Source organism: Palaemon carinicauda, chromosome 11 (assembly GCF_036898095.1).
Source record: "Palaemon carinicauda isolate YSFRI2023 chromosome 11, ASM3689809v2, whole genome shotgun sequence".
Lineage (NCBI taxonomy): Eukaryota > Metazoa > Arthropoda > Malacostraca > Decapoda > Palaemonidae > Palaemon > Palaemon carinicauda.
In genome coordinates, this window is record NC_090735.1 from 56152459 (window position 1) to 56169396 (window position 16938).

Genomic DNA, 16938 nt, shown 5'->3' on the forward strand with positions numbered 1-16938 from the left:
TGAGTTCATAATCATCTGATAAACCATTAATGTCTGAAGTTATAAACTTACATCTGGTTGACTTACAGCTAAACAATCAGATTGATAGCCCTCGGTTTGTTACTGACTTCAATGGTTATCTGAAGTATCAAAGTCAACACACTACTTGCTGTAGCTGAATCATAATGGTCATATTTATTTCATTAGTTCATGTCTACATGGATACCCAAATAGTAGTCTCAAGTGGCAACAATAACCTTGCAGTAAACGGTTTTTTCACAGTCATCTGTACAGTAGAGAGGTAGAAATACGTTTACCAACAGCCATATTACATTCAGTAACACTACTATGAAGCATTCAATGTAACAAATCACCATTAGTAGAGAGTATCTTTACCACAGTAATTAGCATTCTCTGTATTACAATGAAATAAAACAAAGGGTAAGCTAATGAATGAATGATTCAAAGTTTTCAGGCATCCTGACATCTAAGGTCATTGACGCCGGTAACATTTAATTTATGTATACAAAAGTAAAAAATGAAATAAAATAAAAAATTAAAGAGTATTCAATTAAAATCATAAAAATTGAATGTCATAAAAGTTAAATATTTTTCAGAAGACCTGCTTCTGAAAGAAATCTAAAAATGCCACTTCCATGGTAGGACACATCATTTCCAAGAATCTTGGCAAGGATGAACCTGTCACCCTCACCTCGAGCCTCAAACAAATATCTATTCCGCAAGATGTTATAATTGGGGCATTCGGTCAACAAATGCCTTACTGTTAGAGGTACTAAACAGTTGTCACAATACGGTTGGTGTTGGCCCTTCAGCAGAAACTCATGTGTCAACCGAGTGTGACCAATACGGAGACGACAAAGAGACGTCTCCCATTTTCGGGGCATCATATTATACCTCCAAGGAGATATGTCATTTGTTACTTCCCTCATCTTATTGCCATCTTGACTATCCCATTGCTGTTGCCATTTATTGCAAACCAATTTCTTGATGTCAGGTAAGAAATCATTACAAGGAATGGGATACCTTCTTGGCAGCAACTCGGATGCAGCCTCCTTAGCCAGTGAATCTGCCTTCTCATTCCCAGACACACCTACATGTGCTGGAACCCAACAAAATTGAACTGTTATACCTCTCCGTCCAATAATGAAAAGCCATTCTAAAATCTTTAAAACTAGAGGGTTATTAGAATTAAAAACTTCCATAGCTTGAAGGACACTCCTTGCATCACTAAAAATTGTAAAATTACCCTCCTTCTCCAACGCTATTTTCTCAATAGCGGTTAATATGCCATACAATTCGGCAGTAAATATGGAAGCTGTCAGAGGAAGTGCACCTCTACAATTAAAACCATTACTATGTACTCCAAATCCAACGCCAGCATCAGATTTGGAGCCATCAGTATAGATTAAAGTTGATCCTCTATGTTCTTTAACATGTTCATTAAAAAGAGACCTGGCTTTTAGGTCTGACATATTCTTCTTATCTCCAATAAAATATTTACAAAAAGATATCTCTGCTAACTTCCATGGAGGCATTGATGATACCTTGAATGGAAGTACCTTATTTCTAATTATATCCAGACTATTTAATAATCGTTTCACCCGAAAGCCATAAGGTTGAGGAGATTTTGGGTGCAACTCAAAGTATGATGCATGTCTTACAAGGCTTGCAGTCTGAAAGGCTAGAGAGTTAGGGAGTCTTTGCAATCTAAACCAATACCGAAGAATGGAAGACATTCAGTAAAAGTCTAGAGGTAACTCTCCAGCATCAACAAGGAGACTTGGGATAGGCGAGGTTTTAAAAGCTCCAGTAGACAATCTAATACCTGCATGATGTATCGAATCTAATATTTTTAACCGGCTTGGGGTGGCTGAAGAATATACCTCACAACCAAAACTAATTTTGGAAAAAAATCAAGGCCTTGTATAATTTTAAAATAGTATTGCGATCTGCCCCCCATGATGTATGGGACAATACTTTTAAGATATTCAGAGATTCAACACATTTAGCTTTTAGTGCTTTTAGGTGAGAAACCCATGTAAGTTTACAGTCAAATATCAAACCTAAAAATTTGGTTTCCGATACACATGGTATCCGTTGACCTTTAATGTATATATCCGGGTCTGGATGTACTCCCCGGATACGACAAAAATGGACAATGGTAGTTTTACTTGTCGAGAACTTAAATCCATTCATGTCAGCCCACTGGATAATTTTATCAATAGAGAGTTGGATTTTTCTCTCAACCATTGCCATTCTAGTGCCAGCAAATGATATTGAGAGATCATCCACAAATAATGTTGAGAGAACATCCTGGGGAATGGCTGAGGATATCCCATTAATTGCTAGTGCAAAAAGGGTTACACTCAGCACACTACCCTGAGGAACTCCTTCTTCCTGGCACTTACTCTCTGATAGAGTTTCCCCCACTCTCACTTGAAAAACTCTACGTGAAAGAAATGCCTGAATAAATAGTGGCAGCTCTCCTCTCAATCCCAATTCATGAATGGTTTTAAGAATACCATATCTCCATGTGGTATCATATGCCTTTTCAAGGTCAAAAAATACTGTAACATGGTGCTGTTTGGAAGCAAAGGCTTCACAAATAGAAGACTCAAGTTGTATCAACACATCAGTCGTTGAGTGCATTTTTCGGAATCCACATTGAATCGGTGATAAAAAACCTTTCTTTTCAAGGTACCATATCAGCCTTGCATTGACCATCTTCTCCATGATTTTACATAAACAAGATGTCAATGCAATAGGACGATAGTTTGCTGCTAAAAACTTGTCTTTACCGGGTTTTAAAAAGGCTAAAATAATGGCTAGTTCCCAAACACTTGGGTAACTATGATCATGCCATATTCTATAAATAATGCTTAAAATAAATAGCTTTGTATTAAAATGTACATGTTTAATCATTGCATATGGAATTCCATCGGGTCCAGGGGCTGTATCGTTGCAATGAGCAAGTGCGGAATCAAATTCTCTTTCAGTGAAAGGAGAATTATACGACTCTTCCCTTCTTGTTGCAAAATTTAAAATTTTCTTTTCTTCAGTGCTCCTATACTGGTGACCAGGGGCTCCTTCACACTTGCTGGATACATTTGAAAAATGATTAGCCAGGGCATTGCTAACTTCATTTGCTTCAGTTACATACTGGCCATTCACCTCCAACACTGGTGGTGGGTTGGGGGTGAATTTGCCAGCTATCTTTTTTACTTTCCTCCACACAGAAGATGGTGGTGTTCTACTGTTAATGGAGGAAACAAAAGACATCCATGACTGGCGCCTTGCTTCTTTCATGGCACGACGGAACTGTGCTCTACATTTCTTGTACATAGTTAAATTCTCATCAGTTCTGCGTCTATGCAATCGTGTTAGGGATCTTCTTGTGGCTCTGTGGAGTGCAGTTAGTTCTGAAGACCACCACGGGACTGGTCGTCATTTGAATAACCCTGTTGTTTTGGGAATTGAATTGACTCCTGCTGTATGAAGAGTTCCATTCAGTAGGTCTATGGCATCATCAACACTTTCAAACTGTTCTGCTCTTCCTTCGATTTCACTTAGCTCGGAAAATTTAACCCAGTCTGCTTTGTCTACATTCCAACGTGGCGATCTTTGCAAAGGTGGACCCTTGTTGGTGTTTATAATGATTGGTGCATGATCACTAGTATGCCAATCATCTAATGTCCTCCAATCAAAATCAAGGAGGCAGTTAGAGCTTGTAATTGAAAGGTCAATGCATGACAAAGTACCTGTCTGAACATGGAAGTGTGTGGGCTCTCCTGTATTAAGGAGTCCCACATCCTCATTCTCCACAATTGATGAGATAATATTGCCCCTTGTGTTTGCTAAAATATCACCCCATAAAGGATGTCTACCATTCATATCTCCCAGTAAGAGAAAAGGTTGAGGGAGTTGTTGAATGACCTCTGCTAAATCATCATATAAAATATTATCATTTGGAGGTAAGTACAGAGAGCATATTGTATATTTTCTCCCTATATCAATTTGTACAACAACTGCCTGCAGGGTTGTACGTATAGACATGGGTATTTGGGGAACATCTCGACGAATGTACAAGAGACTTCCGCCATGGCTCCCTGCTTGTTGATTATATGGTGTTCTATAGCTAACATACTCTCGAGGACTAGGAGTGTTAGAATCAAGCATACTTTCCTATAAGCTAATGAAATTTAGGAAAAAAAAAGGAGGATAAAATGACAAATTTTTAAATTAATTTGTATTTTTTCCAAACTATACAAAACTTGAGCTCTTTACTATGGATATATATTTCAATGAAAGCTGAAAGTAGCCATAAACTTTTAGCAAGATACTGTATAACCACCGACTGCTATAGAGTGGGGGTTAGTAGTGGGTTAGGTCGGCCACCCGACTCACACATAAACCGGTGATATGACGTCACTTTTTTATTGCAGGCAGGACTTACAGGGGGGATAGGTGATGGTGGGTCAAGCATGAGTAAAGAGCTCAGGGTTTATATAGCTAGGAAAAATACAAATTATTTTCAAATTTTACATTTATTCCAACATCTAATACAAACCCTTTCGCTTTTTACTATGGAGACTCACCCTTAGGAGGAGGGAAGTCCTAACCAACTGGCTGGTACAATGACCCGGGGTGTAACTGCATGCTTCGCACGAGCTTAATAGAGGTACCCTGACACCTAGCTAACTCTCAAATGTGTATGAGAGCTGACCGTCTGGGCAATTCTATGTGATGTGTGAGAACTATTCATAGTGACTAAATAAGATAAGGAGTCTTGGAGTATTAAACTCCACTAACTTAACCTAGACAATAGCCCAACTTCCCCTTGCAAAATAGATGGGGACATAACATGACAAATTCATAGATAATTTGTATTTTTCCTAACTATACAAACCTTAGCTATTTATTAGGGGTATTACTTTCGGCGTAGCTGAAATGATGAGCCATTAAATTTTAACGAGGGTTAACTACCCATACCGCTAGTTAGCATGGGTAGGGGAGGGTAGCTTGCTACTGCCCTCCCTCAGACACCTCAGATTGAGCTCACTTTGCTTGGAGGTAGGACTTCAAGGGGGATAGGGCTGGCGGGTAAGTTTGCTTAAATAGCTAAGGTTTGTATAGTTAGGAAAAATACAAATTATCTACGAATGTCATTTTTTACGTAACTGGAATAGAAACCACGCTATTTAATAGGGGTGACTCACCCAATATGTAGAGTGGACGTCCCAGCCAATCTGGCATTGGCTTTACCTGGGGGCTCCTTATCTGAGTATGTCAGTACTCAAAAATAAGGAGTCCCAGCACCTCGCTAAAACCTTCCTACGCAAGGTCCGCGGCCTACGCAAGCTTTGTGTTGAGGTATATAGAAGTGTGACTGTCCAGGTAAAGTTATTCCAAGTTCTTTAGAAGGAAAATCTGTGTAACTAGGACTTCCCCAATACCACCTCGTCAGGGTATGGGGACACAAGGGAGCAGGGTTTACCTGCAGTGGTTTGAGGTCAGCTGTACAGAGAACCCGGGATGATACTTTCCCCAAGAGAGGGGAGAATGGAGAAAAGAATAAAGGCCAGTGAAACCTTTTCATTCACGCAGACTAAAACCGGGTAACAATGCCCTCAACCTTCTGCTACTTGTCCAATAAGGAGCTTGAGGTTTTAAACCAGCCGTTGTGCAGCCACCACAGGACCGACAGAGAACGTATCGAGTCTCCTGTGGGTCACATCTTGCATGTACTGAGATGTGAATGTGGTCTGACGATTCCACACCACAGCTTGAAGAACCTGCGTCACTAAGAAGTTTCTCTTGAATGCCAGGGATGTAGCTATGCCCCGGACATCATGAGCTCTGGGGCGACGTGGAGGAGGAGGGACTGGATTCAATGCATGGTCTATGACTTTGCGAATCCATGCTGAAATGGTGTTCTTGGTGACCCTCCCCTTGGTCCTTCCTCTGCTGACGAATAGTGCAGGCACACGAGGATGGGCTGCGGCTGTTCTCTTAAGATACAGCCTCAAACTCCTCACTAGGCATAGTAAGAGATGGTCTGGGTCATCTGTTACAGTACGGAGACTAGAAATCCGGAAGGAGTCAAATCGTGGATCCGCTTCTCCAGAGTTCTGAGTCTCACAATATACTTAGGGACGAAGCTGAACATTACCTCTCCCCATCCCTATGTATGGGCGATGTTGTATGAGAGACCATGAGGTTCACTGATTCGTTTGGCCGAAGCCAAAGCTAGCAGGAACACCGTCTTCCAAGTCAGGTGGCGATCAGTTGCCCGGCATAATGGTTCATAGGGAGGTCTCTTAAGAGACCTGAGAGCTCGAACCACGTTCCATGGGGGAGGTCTCCCTTCTGACTGAGGGCAGGTAAGTTTATAACTCCGTATGAGTAAGAAAAGTTCTAGTGATGAAGAAATGTCTATTCCTTTCAGTCTGAAAGGGAGGCTTAAAGCTGAGCGATAGCCTTTTACTGCCGAGACTGACAGGCGCATTTCTTCACGCAAATACACAAGGAACTCCGCTATTGCTGGAATAGTGGGATCGAGAGGAGAGATATCCCCTTTCACGACACCAACCATAGAAGACTTTCCACTTTGCCTGGTAGACTGCTGCTGATGACTTACGCAGGTATCCAGACATCCTAGAGGCAACTTGTTGCGAAAATCCTCTCTGAGAGAGGAATGAATGATTTAAAGTTTTCAGGCATCCTGACATCTAAGGTCATTGACGCCGGTAACATTTAATTTATGTATTCAAAAATAAAAAATGAAATAAAATAAAAAATTAAAGAGTATTCAATTAAAATCATAAAAATTGAATGTCATAAAAGTTAAATATTTTTCAGAAGACCTGCTTATGAAAGAAATCTAAAAATGCCACTTCCATGGTAGGACACATCATTTCCAAGAATCTTGGCAAGGATGAACCTGCCACCCTCACCTCGAGCCTCAAACAAATATCTATTCCGCAAGTTGTTATAATTGGGGCATTCGGTCAACAGATGCCTTACTGTTAGAGGTACTAAACAGTTGTCACAATACGGTTGGTGTTGGCCCTTCAGCAGAAACTCATGTGTCAACCGAGTGTGACCAATACGGAGACGACAAAGAGACGTCTCCCATTTTCGGGGCATCATATTATACCTCCAAGGAGATATGTCATTTGTTACTTCCCTCATTTTATTGCCATCTTGACTATCCCATTGCTGTTGCCATTTATTACAAACCAATTTCTTGATGTCAGGTAAGAAATCATTACAAGGAATGGGATACCTTCTTGGCAGCAACTCGGATGCAGCCTCCTTAGCCAGTGAATCTGCCTTCTCAATCCCGGACACACCTATATGTGCTGGAACCCAACAAAATTGAACTGTTATACCTCTCCGTCCAATAATGAAAAGCCATTCTAAAATCTTTAAAACTAGAGGGTTATTAGAATTAAAAACTTCCATAGCTTGAAGGACACTCCTTGCATCACTAAAAATTGTAAAATTACCCTCCTTCTCCAACGCTATTTTCTCAATAGCGGTTAATATGCCATACAGTTCGGCAGTAAATATGGAAGCGGTCAGAGGAAGTGCACCTCTACAATTAAAACCATTACTATGTACTCCAAATCCAACGCCAGCATCAGATTTGGAGCCATCAGTATAGATTAAAGTTGATCCTCTATGTTCTTTAACATGTTCATTAAAAAGAGACCTGGCTTTTAGGTCTGACATATTCTTCTTATCTCCAATAAAATATTTACAAAAAGATATCTCTGGTAACTTCCATGGAGGCGTTGATGATACCTTGAATGGAAGTATCTTATTTCTAATTATATCCAGACTACTTAATAATCGTTTCACCCGAAAGCCATAAGGTTGAGGAGATTTTGGGTGCAACTCAAAGTATGATGCGTGTCTTACAAGGCTTGCAGTCTGAAAGGCTAGAGAGTTAGGGAGTCTTTGCAATCTAAACCAATACCGAAGAATGGAAGACATTCAGTAAAGGTCTAGAGGTAACTCTCCAGCATCAACAGGAGACTTGGGATAGGCGAGGTTTTAAAAGCTCCAGTAGACAATCTAATACCTGCATGATGTATCGAGTCTAATATTTTTAACCGGCTTGGGGTGGCTGAAGAATATACCTCACAACCATAACTAATTTTGGAAAAAATCAAGGCCTTGTATAATTTTAAGATAGTATTGCGGTCTGCCCCCCATAATGTATGGGACAATACTTTTAAGATATTCAGAGCTTCAACACATTTAGCTTTTAGCGCTTTTAGGTGAGAAACCCATGTAAGTCTACAGTCAAATATCAAACCTAAAAATTTGGTTTCCGATACACATGGCATCCGTTGACCTTTAATGCATATATCCGGGTCTGGATGTACTCCCCGGATACGACAAAAATGGACAATGGTAGTTTTACTTGTCGAGAACTTGAATCCATTCATGTCAGCCCACTGGATAATTTTATCAATAGAGAGTTGGATTTTTCCTGAGAGAGGAGATGCAGGATAGTCTCCAGGCGTGAAGTCAGAGCGAAGCTACGGCTTTGTGGAATATGTTGGCATGTGGTTGTTTGAGTAGATTGTGTCATGGAGGGAGTTCTCTTGGGGGCTCCGTTAGGAGCTGCAGAAGGTCTGGAAACCATTCTGCGTGATGCCATAGCGGAGCTATGAGGGTCATTGAAAGATCGACCGACGTTTTGGTCTTGTTGAGTACCCTCCTCATCAGATAGAACGGGGGAAAGGCGTAAACGTTGATGTTGTCCCACCGTTGTTGGAATGCATCTTGCCAGAGAGCCTTGGGGTCTGTGACTGGGGAACAATACAGCAGGAGCCTGAAGTTCAGGGCCGTTGCGAAGAGGTCCACAGTCAGAGAACCCCACAAAGTCAAGACTTTGTTGGCTACTAGATGATCCAAAGACCACTCGGTACTCACTATCTGAGATGCTCTGCTCAGGTTGTCGGCGAGCACATTCCTTTTGCTCGTTCCTTTTGCTCGGAATGAGGCGTGCCGATAGTGGTATCGAGTGGATTTTGCCCCATCTCAGTATCTCTACTTCTAGATGGGATGGCTGCTGCAAAAAAGTACCTCCTTGCTTGTTGATGTAAGCCACTACTGTGGTCTTGTCGCTCATCACCCCCACTGAGTGGCTCGCCAGGAACTGTTGAAGGGAAGAAAGACAGTCTTCATCTCTAGGAGATTTATGGGGAGGTACTCTTCTGACTCTGACCAGAAGCCTGAGGTGGTCATGTGGTGCAGCACGTGGGGCCACCACCCTTTTTTTTTAAGCGTCTGAGAACAGCATCAAATCCGGGGGGAGGACGAGAAGATCCACTCCCTTTCGTAGGTTCTCGTCTGCCACCCGCCACAGGAGGTCTGTCAGTTCCACTGATCCTATGGGGATCCGGATGTCCGAGGAATCGCGAGTCTGATTCCCTCCAATTGCCACTGGAGGAATCTCATCCTGAAGCGACCATTGGGAACTAGACGGGCCAGCGATGAAAGGTGAGCGAGAATACGTTACCACATTTGGGCTGGAGGTTCTTTTCGTCTGAGAAAAGGTCTTGCGACCTTTCTCAGCCTTATTATCCTGTCGTCTGATGGGAAGGCTTTGTGGAGATTAGTGTCTATAATCATGCCTAGGTATACCACTCTGTGTACAAAGCAGAGAAGACTTCTAGAGATTTACCATGATCCCCAGATCTTGGCAAAGTCTCAGAAATTTGTCTCAGTGTTGAAAAAGGGTTGACACCAAGTCTGCTAGGATTAGCCGGTCGTCCAGATAACGGAGGAGACGGATGCCAATCCTGTGTGCCCAAGATGACACTAGGGCAAACACTCGTGAAAACTTGAGGTGCTGTGGAGAGACCGAAGCACAGCACCTTGAACTGGTACTTTCTGTTGTCTAGGCTGAATCTTAAGTACTTCCTTGAAGACAGATGGAGTGGGATCTGGAGGTACGTGTCCTTTAGGTTCAGTGTACACATGAAGTCCTGAGGTGTTACTGCTAGTCTGACAGTGTCTGCCGTCTCCATGCTGAACGGAGTTTGTTTGACAAACTTGTTCAGGGCTGAGAGGTCGATGACTGGTCTCCAGCCTCCAGACGTCTTTCTCACAAGAAAAAGTCAACTGAGGAAGACTGGGGACCCTTCTTCAACAGGGTCTAGACTTCTGCCAGAAGGGACTGCCCCCTTCCCGATCCCAAGGCATTGGAGTCTATTAACACTGGATTCCAGGAGAGATGTTATGAACGGGACGCGATATCCTAGACGGATCACAGAGATTGTCCAGGAATCAGCCCCGAGTTGCTTCCACCTGTGAGCAACTTTGTAGGCATCCCTCCACGGGTGGAACCCCAGGGGGAGTGGCTATCCTAGCGTTTGTGGCCTTGGCCGCTCCCTTTAGGATTGTTTCCTCCCCTGGAGGATTTTTTGCCTTTCCTGTCCTTGACAGGAAAGGGCTTATTAGACACCGTTGTCTTCGCTTCTGGTTTCGTCGTCACAGTCTTGGTTGGACGGGACTGCTGAGGTGCTGGAGGTTTATAGGGCTTGGATGTCAAAGTCCTATGGAGGAGGGAGTCTCGATGAAACTTCCTCTACCTCTCAGCAGCAAGTTCCACGTCCTTAGGCTCAAACAGGTGAGTCCCCTCTAGGGAGGAATGTCTGAGCCTATTTATCTCGACGCTGGGGACCTGTTGGTGGAACCTCTCAGACAATGCATCTCGACATTTCAACATAGTGTTTGCCACAAGTTCGAAACTTGGTGGGCAAGAAACTCGATCATGCGAGTGCCTGAGAGTAAAAAGGTCTCCATTACCTTCCTGTTAAGCTCCTTGGACAAATCCTCGGATCGTATCAGGATACCTAAGGTCCCTAACAGGATGTCCAGTCACGAAGTAGCTTGCATCGCATACCTAGTGACCTTTTCCTGGTTAAGGACTTCGGCCGCCGAGAACGAGACCTGCCGGCTGGACAGTCTCTCAAGAGGGACTCCCCTGGTTAGCTCTTCCAGAGAGTGGTGAAGTGGAAGAGCTGAACTGGGGTCCTCCAGGATCTCAAAGTACCTCCTCTGCTGTACGCGAGGAGGTGGGAGGAGCTTGTTCGTAGAGCCGGCTCGGTTGGAGGAGGCAAACTCGGAGAGCTGTTGGGAGATCTTGTCTGTGGTACTCTTCAACCCTTGAGACCAGGGCAGGGCTGCACTGGTCTTTGAGGGTTTCTGAGAGCCGAAGACGCAATCTAAGACCGTGTCTTTGCCCTCTCAAGGGGGTATCTCTGGGTCGGAAAACCCATTGAGAACCCTCATTAGAGTCAGAACCTCCCAGAATGCATGTCCTGATTCTTGTTGGTCTCCTAATGTTGGACTCGCAGCGGTCTCCTTCTGTCCCCAATAGCTCTTCTTAGGGTGAGTCGCAGACATTCCTTGAGTGGCTGGTTGTCTAAGTTCTAGTTCTGGTGGAGGACTTTGGCAGAGTCTTGGAGTCTTTGGACTCCTTCCAAGGTAGGAGGTAAGACTCCAACATCGAAGGCCTGAGTGTTGTGTACCTCCTGATCTCTGATTGAGGGGAACTCTCCGCATGAAGGGAGGTTTCCTCCAACTGTGGGATGGAGGAGTGCCTCTCCTCGCGTGATTCTCTTGGTGAAGGATGGTCTTCATCTGACAGTGAGGAAGAGTATCCCTGGGGAGATACTGGAGGAACTGCGTTGGAAACTCATCTTTTCCCCTTCAAAGGAGTAGAGGAAGCCATGGTTCCATGTCGAGTCCAGAGATATAGGCTGCTCTGACGAGCAGTCAGACAGGGCAGGCATGAATGCCTGTATTACATTTCTGACTAAGGCACTGAACCAAGGCTGCTGCCTGATTGATGCACTGTCAGACAGATCCCTTGAAGGGAGAGGAGCCGAAGGTTCCCAACGAGAGTCACCGTAATAGGTGGGACTGCCTTACAAGGCAGTTTAGGGATCCTAAACCCCCTGCTTGTGCCTGTTTCCCTTGTCCCACAGGGCTCGCTGGAATGCGTTTGCGGGGAGGGGAATGAGGCGATGGTGAACTTGTGGGGTGTAGTTCCTGCGCCCGTGCCTGTTGCCGGGCGCGCAGGAGAACACTGGGGCGTGCAGGAGAGTACTAGTGCGCGTGCGCCGGTGAAAATTGGCGCGCAGGCGAGTGGTGGCACGTGCGCATGTCTTTGTGTGTGCTTGCGGGAGAGACCTGGCGCGCAGGAGAGCGCGGACAAAGAAGCTGCTGCTCGGACTCTGACCATAGTCTACAGGCCATGTGCTGCAACAGATGAGCCTCCACCCCTCTTTTGATGCATCTGTGAAGAGCATCAAATCTGGGGGAAGAGAGAGAGAAGGTCTACACCCCTAAGAAGATTGGTATCTAGCATGCACCAACTCGGGCCTCTCTTTTTCTTCGGCCCTACTGGAACCCTAAGGTTCAAATGGTTGTTGTGAGGAGATCAAAAGGTCTTAGGCTGCCACTGGAGAGAACGGATGGATACGAAGACAACCATTGGGAACCAGATACTCAAAGGAGGTCAAATGCCCCAAACAGGCAAGGCCACTGATGTACTGGTAGTGAGTCTTGTAGGTAGTAGGTTGGCCAGGGCACCAGACACCCATTGAGATACTACTGCTGGAGAGTTATGGGGTCCTTTGACTAGCCAGACAGTACTGTACTTCATTGGATCTTTCTCTCTGGTTATGGTTCACTTTCCCTTTGCCTACACATACACCGAATAATCTGGCATATTCTTTATATATTCCCCTCTGTCCTCAAATGCCTGACAACACTGAGATTACCAAACAATTCTTCTCGACCCAAGGGGTTAACTACTGCACTTTAATTGTTCAGTGGCCACTTTCCACTAGGTAAGGGTAGAGGATACTCTTTAGCTATGGTAAGCAACTCTTCTAGGAGGACACTCCAAAATTAAACCATTGTTCTCTAGTCTTGGGTAGTGCCATAGCCTCTGTACTATGGTCTTCCACTGTCTTGGGTTAGAGTTCTCTTGCTTGAGAGTACACTTGGGCACATTATTCTATCTTATTTGTCTTCCTCTTGTTTTGTTAAAGTTTCCATAGTTTTTATAGGAAATATTTATTTTAATGTTACTGTTCTTAAAATATTTTATTATTCCTTGTTTCCTTTCCTTACTGGGCTATTTTCCCTGTCGGGGCCCCTGGGCTTATAGTATCCTGCTTTTCTAACTAGGATTGTAGCTTAGCAAGTAATAATAATAATAATAGTAATAATAATAATAATAATAATAATAATAATAATAATAAAAATAATAAAGGGGTGAGCTGCCTTCTGATGGATGTCTATTTGCATCCCGAGATATACAGTACCAGTTTCCAAGATGGTTGCAGAGAGAACTTTTCGTGATTTACAACAACCTCCAGATCAGACCAAAACTCGAGAAGCCTATCTCGATGTAGGAGGGGGATCTACCGAGTCTGCTAGAATTAGCCATTCGTCTAGATATCGTAATAGACAGATGTCGTTCTTGTAAGCCCAGATTGATGCAAGGGAAAAGATCTCTGTCTGTCTACATCAAGGGAGCTGTGGACAGGCTGAAGCACAGCACCTTGAACTGGTATATTATTTAATTCAGGAAGAATCTTGGGTACTTTCTTGATGATGGATGGATTGGGATCTGGAAGTACATATCTTTTAGGTCCAGTGATATCATGAAGTCTTTGGTCTGACATCATGTGTGACTGTTGCTGCCGTCTCCATCTTGAACAGTCTGTTGAACAAACTCGTTCAGGAGAGAGAGATCAAAGACTGTTCTCCAGCCTCCAGACACCTTTTCTACAAGAAAGAGTTGACTGAAGAAGCATCGGAACCAGCCTAAGACCTCTTTGAGAATGTTCTTCTCTAACACGGTCTGGACTTTGACCTGAAGCCTCTGTTCCTCTGTGGATCCTTTCACATAGAAACATGACATCACTGGATGTCAAGTGAAGGGAGAAAGAGAGAGAGTGAACAGGACATGATAGCCCTCGCGGAGGACGGAAACCAACCACAGTTCAGCTCCATGTAACATTCACCCCTTCCACCTGCTCTGTAGGACGGGTAAGAGGAATGGGCCCCCCTTACCGGCACACTCACATCTACTTCCTCTGCCTGGTGACCCTCTAGCAAGAAAGGACTGCTTGGGCCCTTGCTTCTTGAAAGATGTCTGCTTTGGGGCAAGCGACACTCTCTTAAGCTCCTGTTGTCTTGTTGGGGACGATCTCTGCAGGGGTGGTGCTAAGAATTAAGGATGTCATGTCATCGCCCAGTGGAGGGGGAACTCTTGACTCGTCTTCCTCCTGCGCTCAGCAACTGCTTCGGTGTCTTCCATGTTAAAGAGGGAAAAATCCTCCATGGAAACACTGCGAAGCTTGGAAATTTCTCTCTTCATCACATGGTTGTGGAATTTTCAGACGACGAGGTCACGTCGTCTCAAAACCCAGTTGATCCACTGGTTGACTACATTATGTGTCAGGAATGTCAATGTCCTATCACTGGTAAGCTAAATGGTGGATATCGCCTAACTTTTCTGCTCAGAGGAGAAATCTTCATTCTTGAAGAGATACCCCATTGAGCATACCCCATAGTCCAACCATAAAGCGGCTTGCAAAGAGCACTTTGCCATCTACTCAATGTTCACAGCATCCCCGCCGATACAGTTACCAGTAATGCTGCCAACTTTTCAAGGGTTGTGTTCTGCGTCAGAGCCAGAATAACTGGATTCAACAGCAAAGAAGATGGATCATCGTCAACTGTCTCGTAATACTTCTTATATCACAGATAGGGTAGAGAAAGCAAACAAGAAGAATTCACTGCACTGAGAGAGTGGGACACTCATGCTACTTGAGCAAAGGCCTTCTTCTTGGCTCCAATAACCCCCCAAGACAAGGGCAAGGCTACCTTGGTCTTGGTGGGTCTGGGGGTGCCATAGAAGAGGTCCGGAACAGTATCCTTTCTCTCAGGGGGAACATGAGCTGGATCTCCTAAGGAATGAATTTTCCTTATACAGGATAGGATCTGTAAGAAGCTGTGATCCAACTCCCTGTTCTAAGGGCAAGATCTTATGACAAGTGGACACAGGCAGCATGCCATGAGAATGGTCTAAGCCATAATCAAAAGGGTCGAGCTCACACCCTTAGGAGCCCAGGGGAGGTCAAAGTAATCAGCAAAATCCTTCGGAGGGGCCTGAGACCTGGGAGGTAAACCACATTCCTCTGGTCTTCGTGAGGCTGATGCCAAACCAAGAACACCCTTCCAAGGATCTGGAACCTCGAGTTTCAGAGTCCTGTTCTTCAGAAGTCTTCGCGTCCTTCCTCTTTCGGGCCTGGACTGTAAAAGCTTCATGGAGTGATGATGATTCCTTTCTCATAACCTCCTTAGATCGTAAGATTTTCTGGGCCACAGGAGGAGGAGCCGCTGCCTAGGAGGGAGGAGCAGATGATTAGGACTGGACAATCTTGATCGGTGGGAGCTGATAATTGTCAGTGAACAAGATCTTTCTTAGAGACCTCGAGCCAGTGATAATCCTCAGTTGTAGAGTATCCCGTGGGGGAGGTGTTGGCTGCCATTGCCCTCTTCTCCTTTTCTGTGGGTTAATCAGAATAATCTCAATCTTTCCCACTCAGGGTCAAGGCCGGTGTTGGAGGCCTTAGAATTCAGTACCGCTGGTATCCATAAAACTGCTGTTAGGGAGAAGGAGGGTAAGGAGCAGTAGGAGGAAGAGCCTGCCTTGCGGTAATGCTATTACATATTGGGTTTGAGGGTGGACTGCCTTTCCCAGAAGACACTGATGCCTCGGGAGGAGTACAAGGTGTACCTGCAAGGGGTATGACAGGTGGTATTGGGGCCGGTTTGGAAAAGCACCTGCTGTACTACTTTAATTAGTTCTATGAACCAAGGGGTGTCCTTCATAAATAAAGGAGGGCCCACCCAGGTGCAGCGGGAGTGAGTGTTTTTACGTTGGACAAGCACAACTAGACCTCCTGTCATGCTCGCTAAGAAGATCCAATTGATCTAAGGGAGAGTGCGTGTGAGCCAATGAGGAATCATGAACGGGTGCGATGTCGCGAACAGGTGAAAGAGGATACGTCACTGAAGTGGAACGCACGATGAGAGCGACTGCTTTGCTACAGTATGGCGAGGAGATTGTTGGCGAGCAAACAAAGTAGCACTCGTAGTCAAGGTGGCACACAACTGTGACTGCTCTCGAGCTGCCGAAGCATAGTGCGATGAAGTGCATGCCTTAGCGCTGCCAAAGCATGACATACTGGAGAGCATGAATGCGCTACCAAGGTTGTATGAGCTAAAAACTTGCTATGAATTCATGAGTGCGACCAAGGTCACACGTAGACTTTCGTCAACAAGAGGAGCTCTCCCGCCCACCTCACTAATGCTCAGTGGCTGGGTGCATAACACTGTGCAAGACTCCCTCACAAGACTAGAGTCTGAGAGCTCATGCATCGAAGCAGCGTGAGGTACAGCACAATCACTCACAGCGCTCCAGCATGAAGTTGGCGAGTAACCTTGCTCACTCCTACAAGAGATGGCACACGCTTGTATGGTGACCAGTAAAGTTCTTCCTCGTGAGAGGGAGAAGCCTGAGGCACAGGTGCCAAAGGCTCTGGCCTCACAAGCTGTGGGGCAGTTTCTTCTGGACATGACGGTGAGGGGCGAGAACTGTAAACAGCCTCCACACATTATCATTGTCTTACTCCGAGAAGCAATGCTCCGAAGAGCTGGAACGAATCAGAGATGAAGCCAGCTCCTCGTTTCCTAAAGCACCATGAAGGCGACCACTTGGGTGAGGAGGACCTCGCTCGCGAATGAGAAGGGCGCTCAACACTTGATAGTGAAGCTCGGTGCTTCATGAGCTGCAAGCTCACAGCAAACCGAGCAAGCTCAGTTTGAGGG

At 44.8% G+C, this 16938-nt stretch overlaps 1 long non-coding RNA gene across 2 annotated transcripts in view; it reads right to left on the reverse strand.

Annotated features, from left to right (window-relative positions):
• The window catches only part of LOC137649690 (uncharacterized), an 85063-nt gene that overhangs the window by 735 nt on the left and 67390 nt on the right, over positions 1 to 16938 (reverse strand). The window lies entirely within an intron of this gene.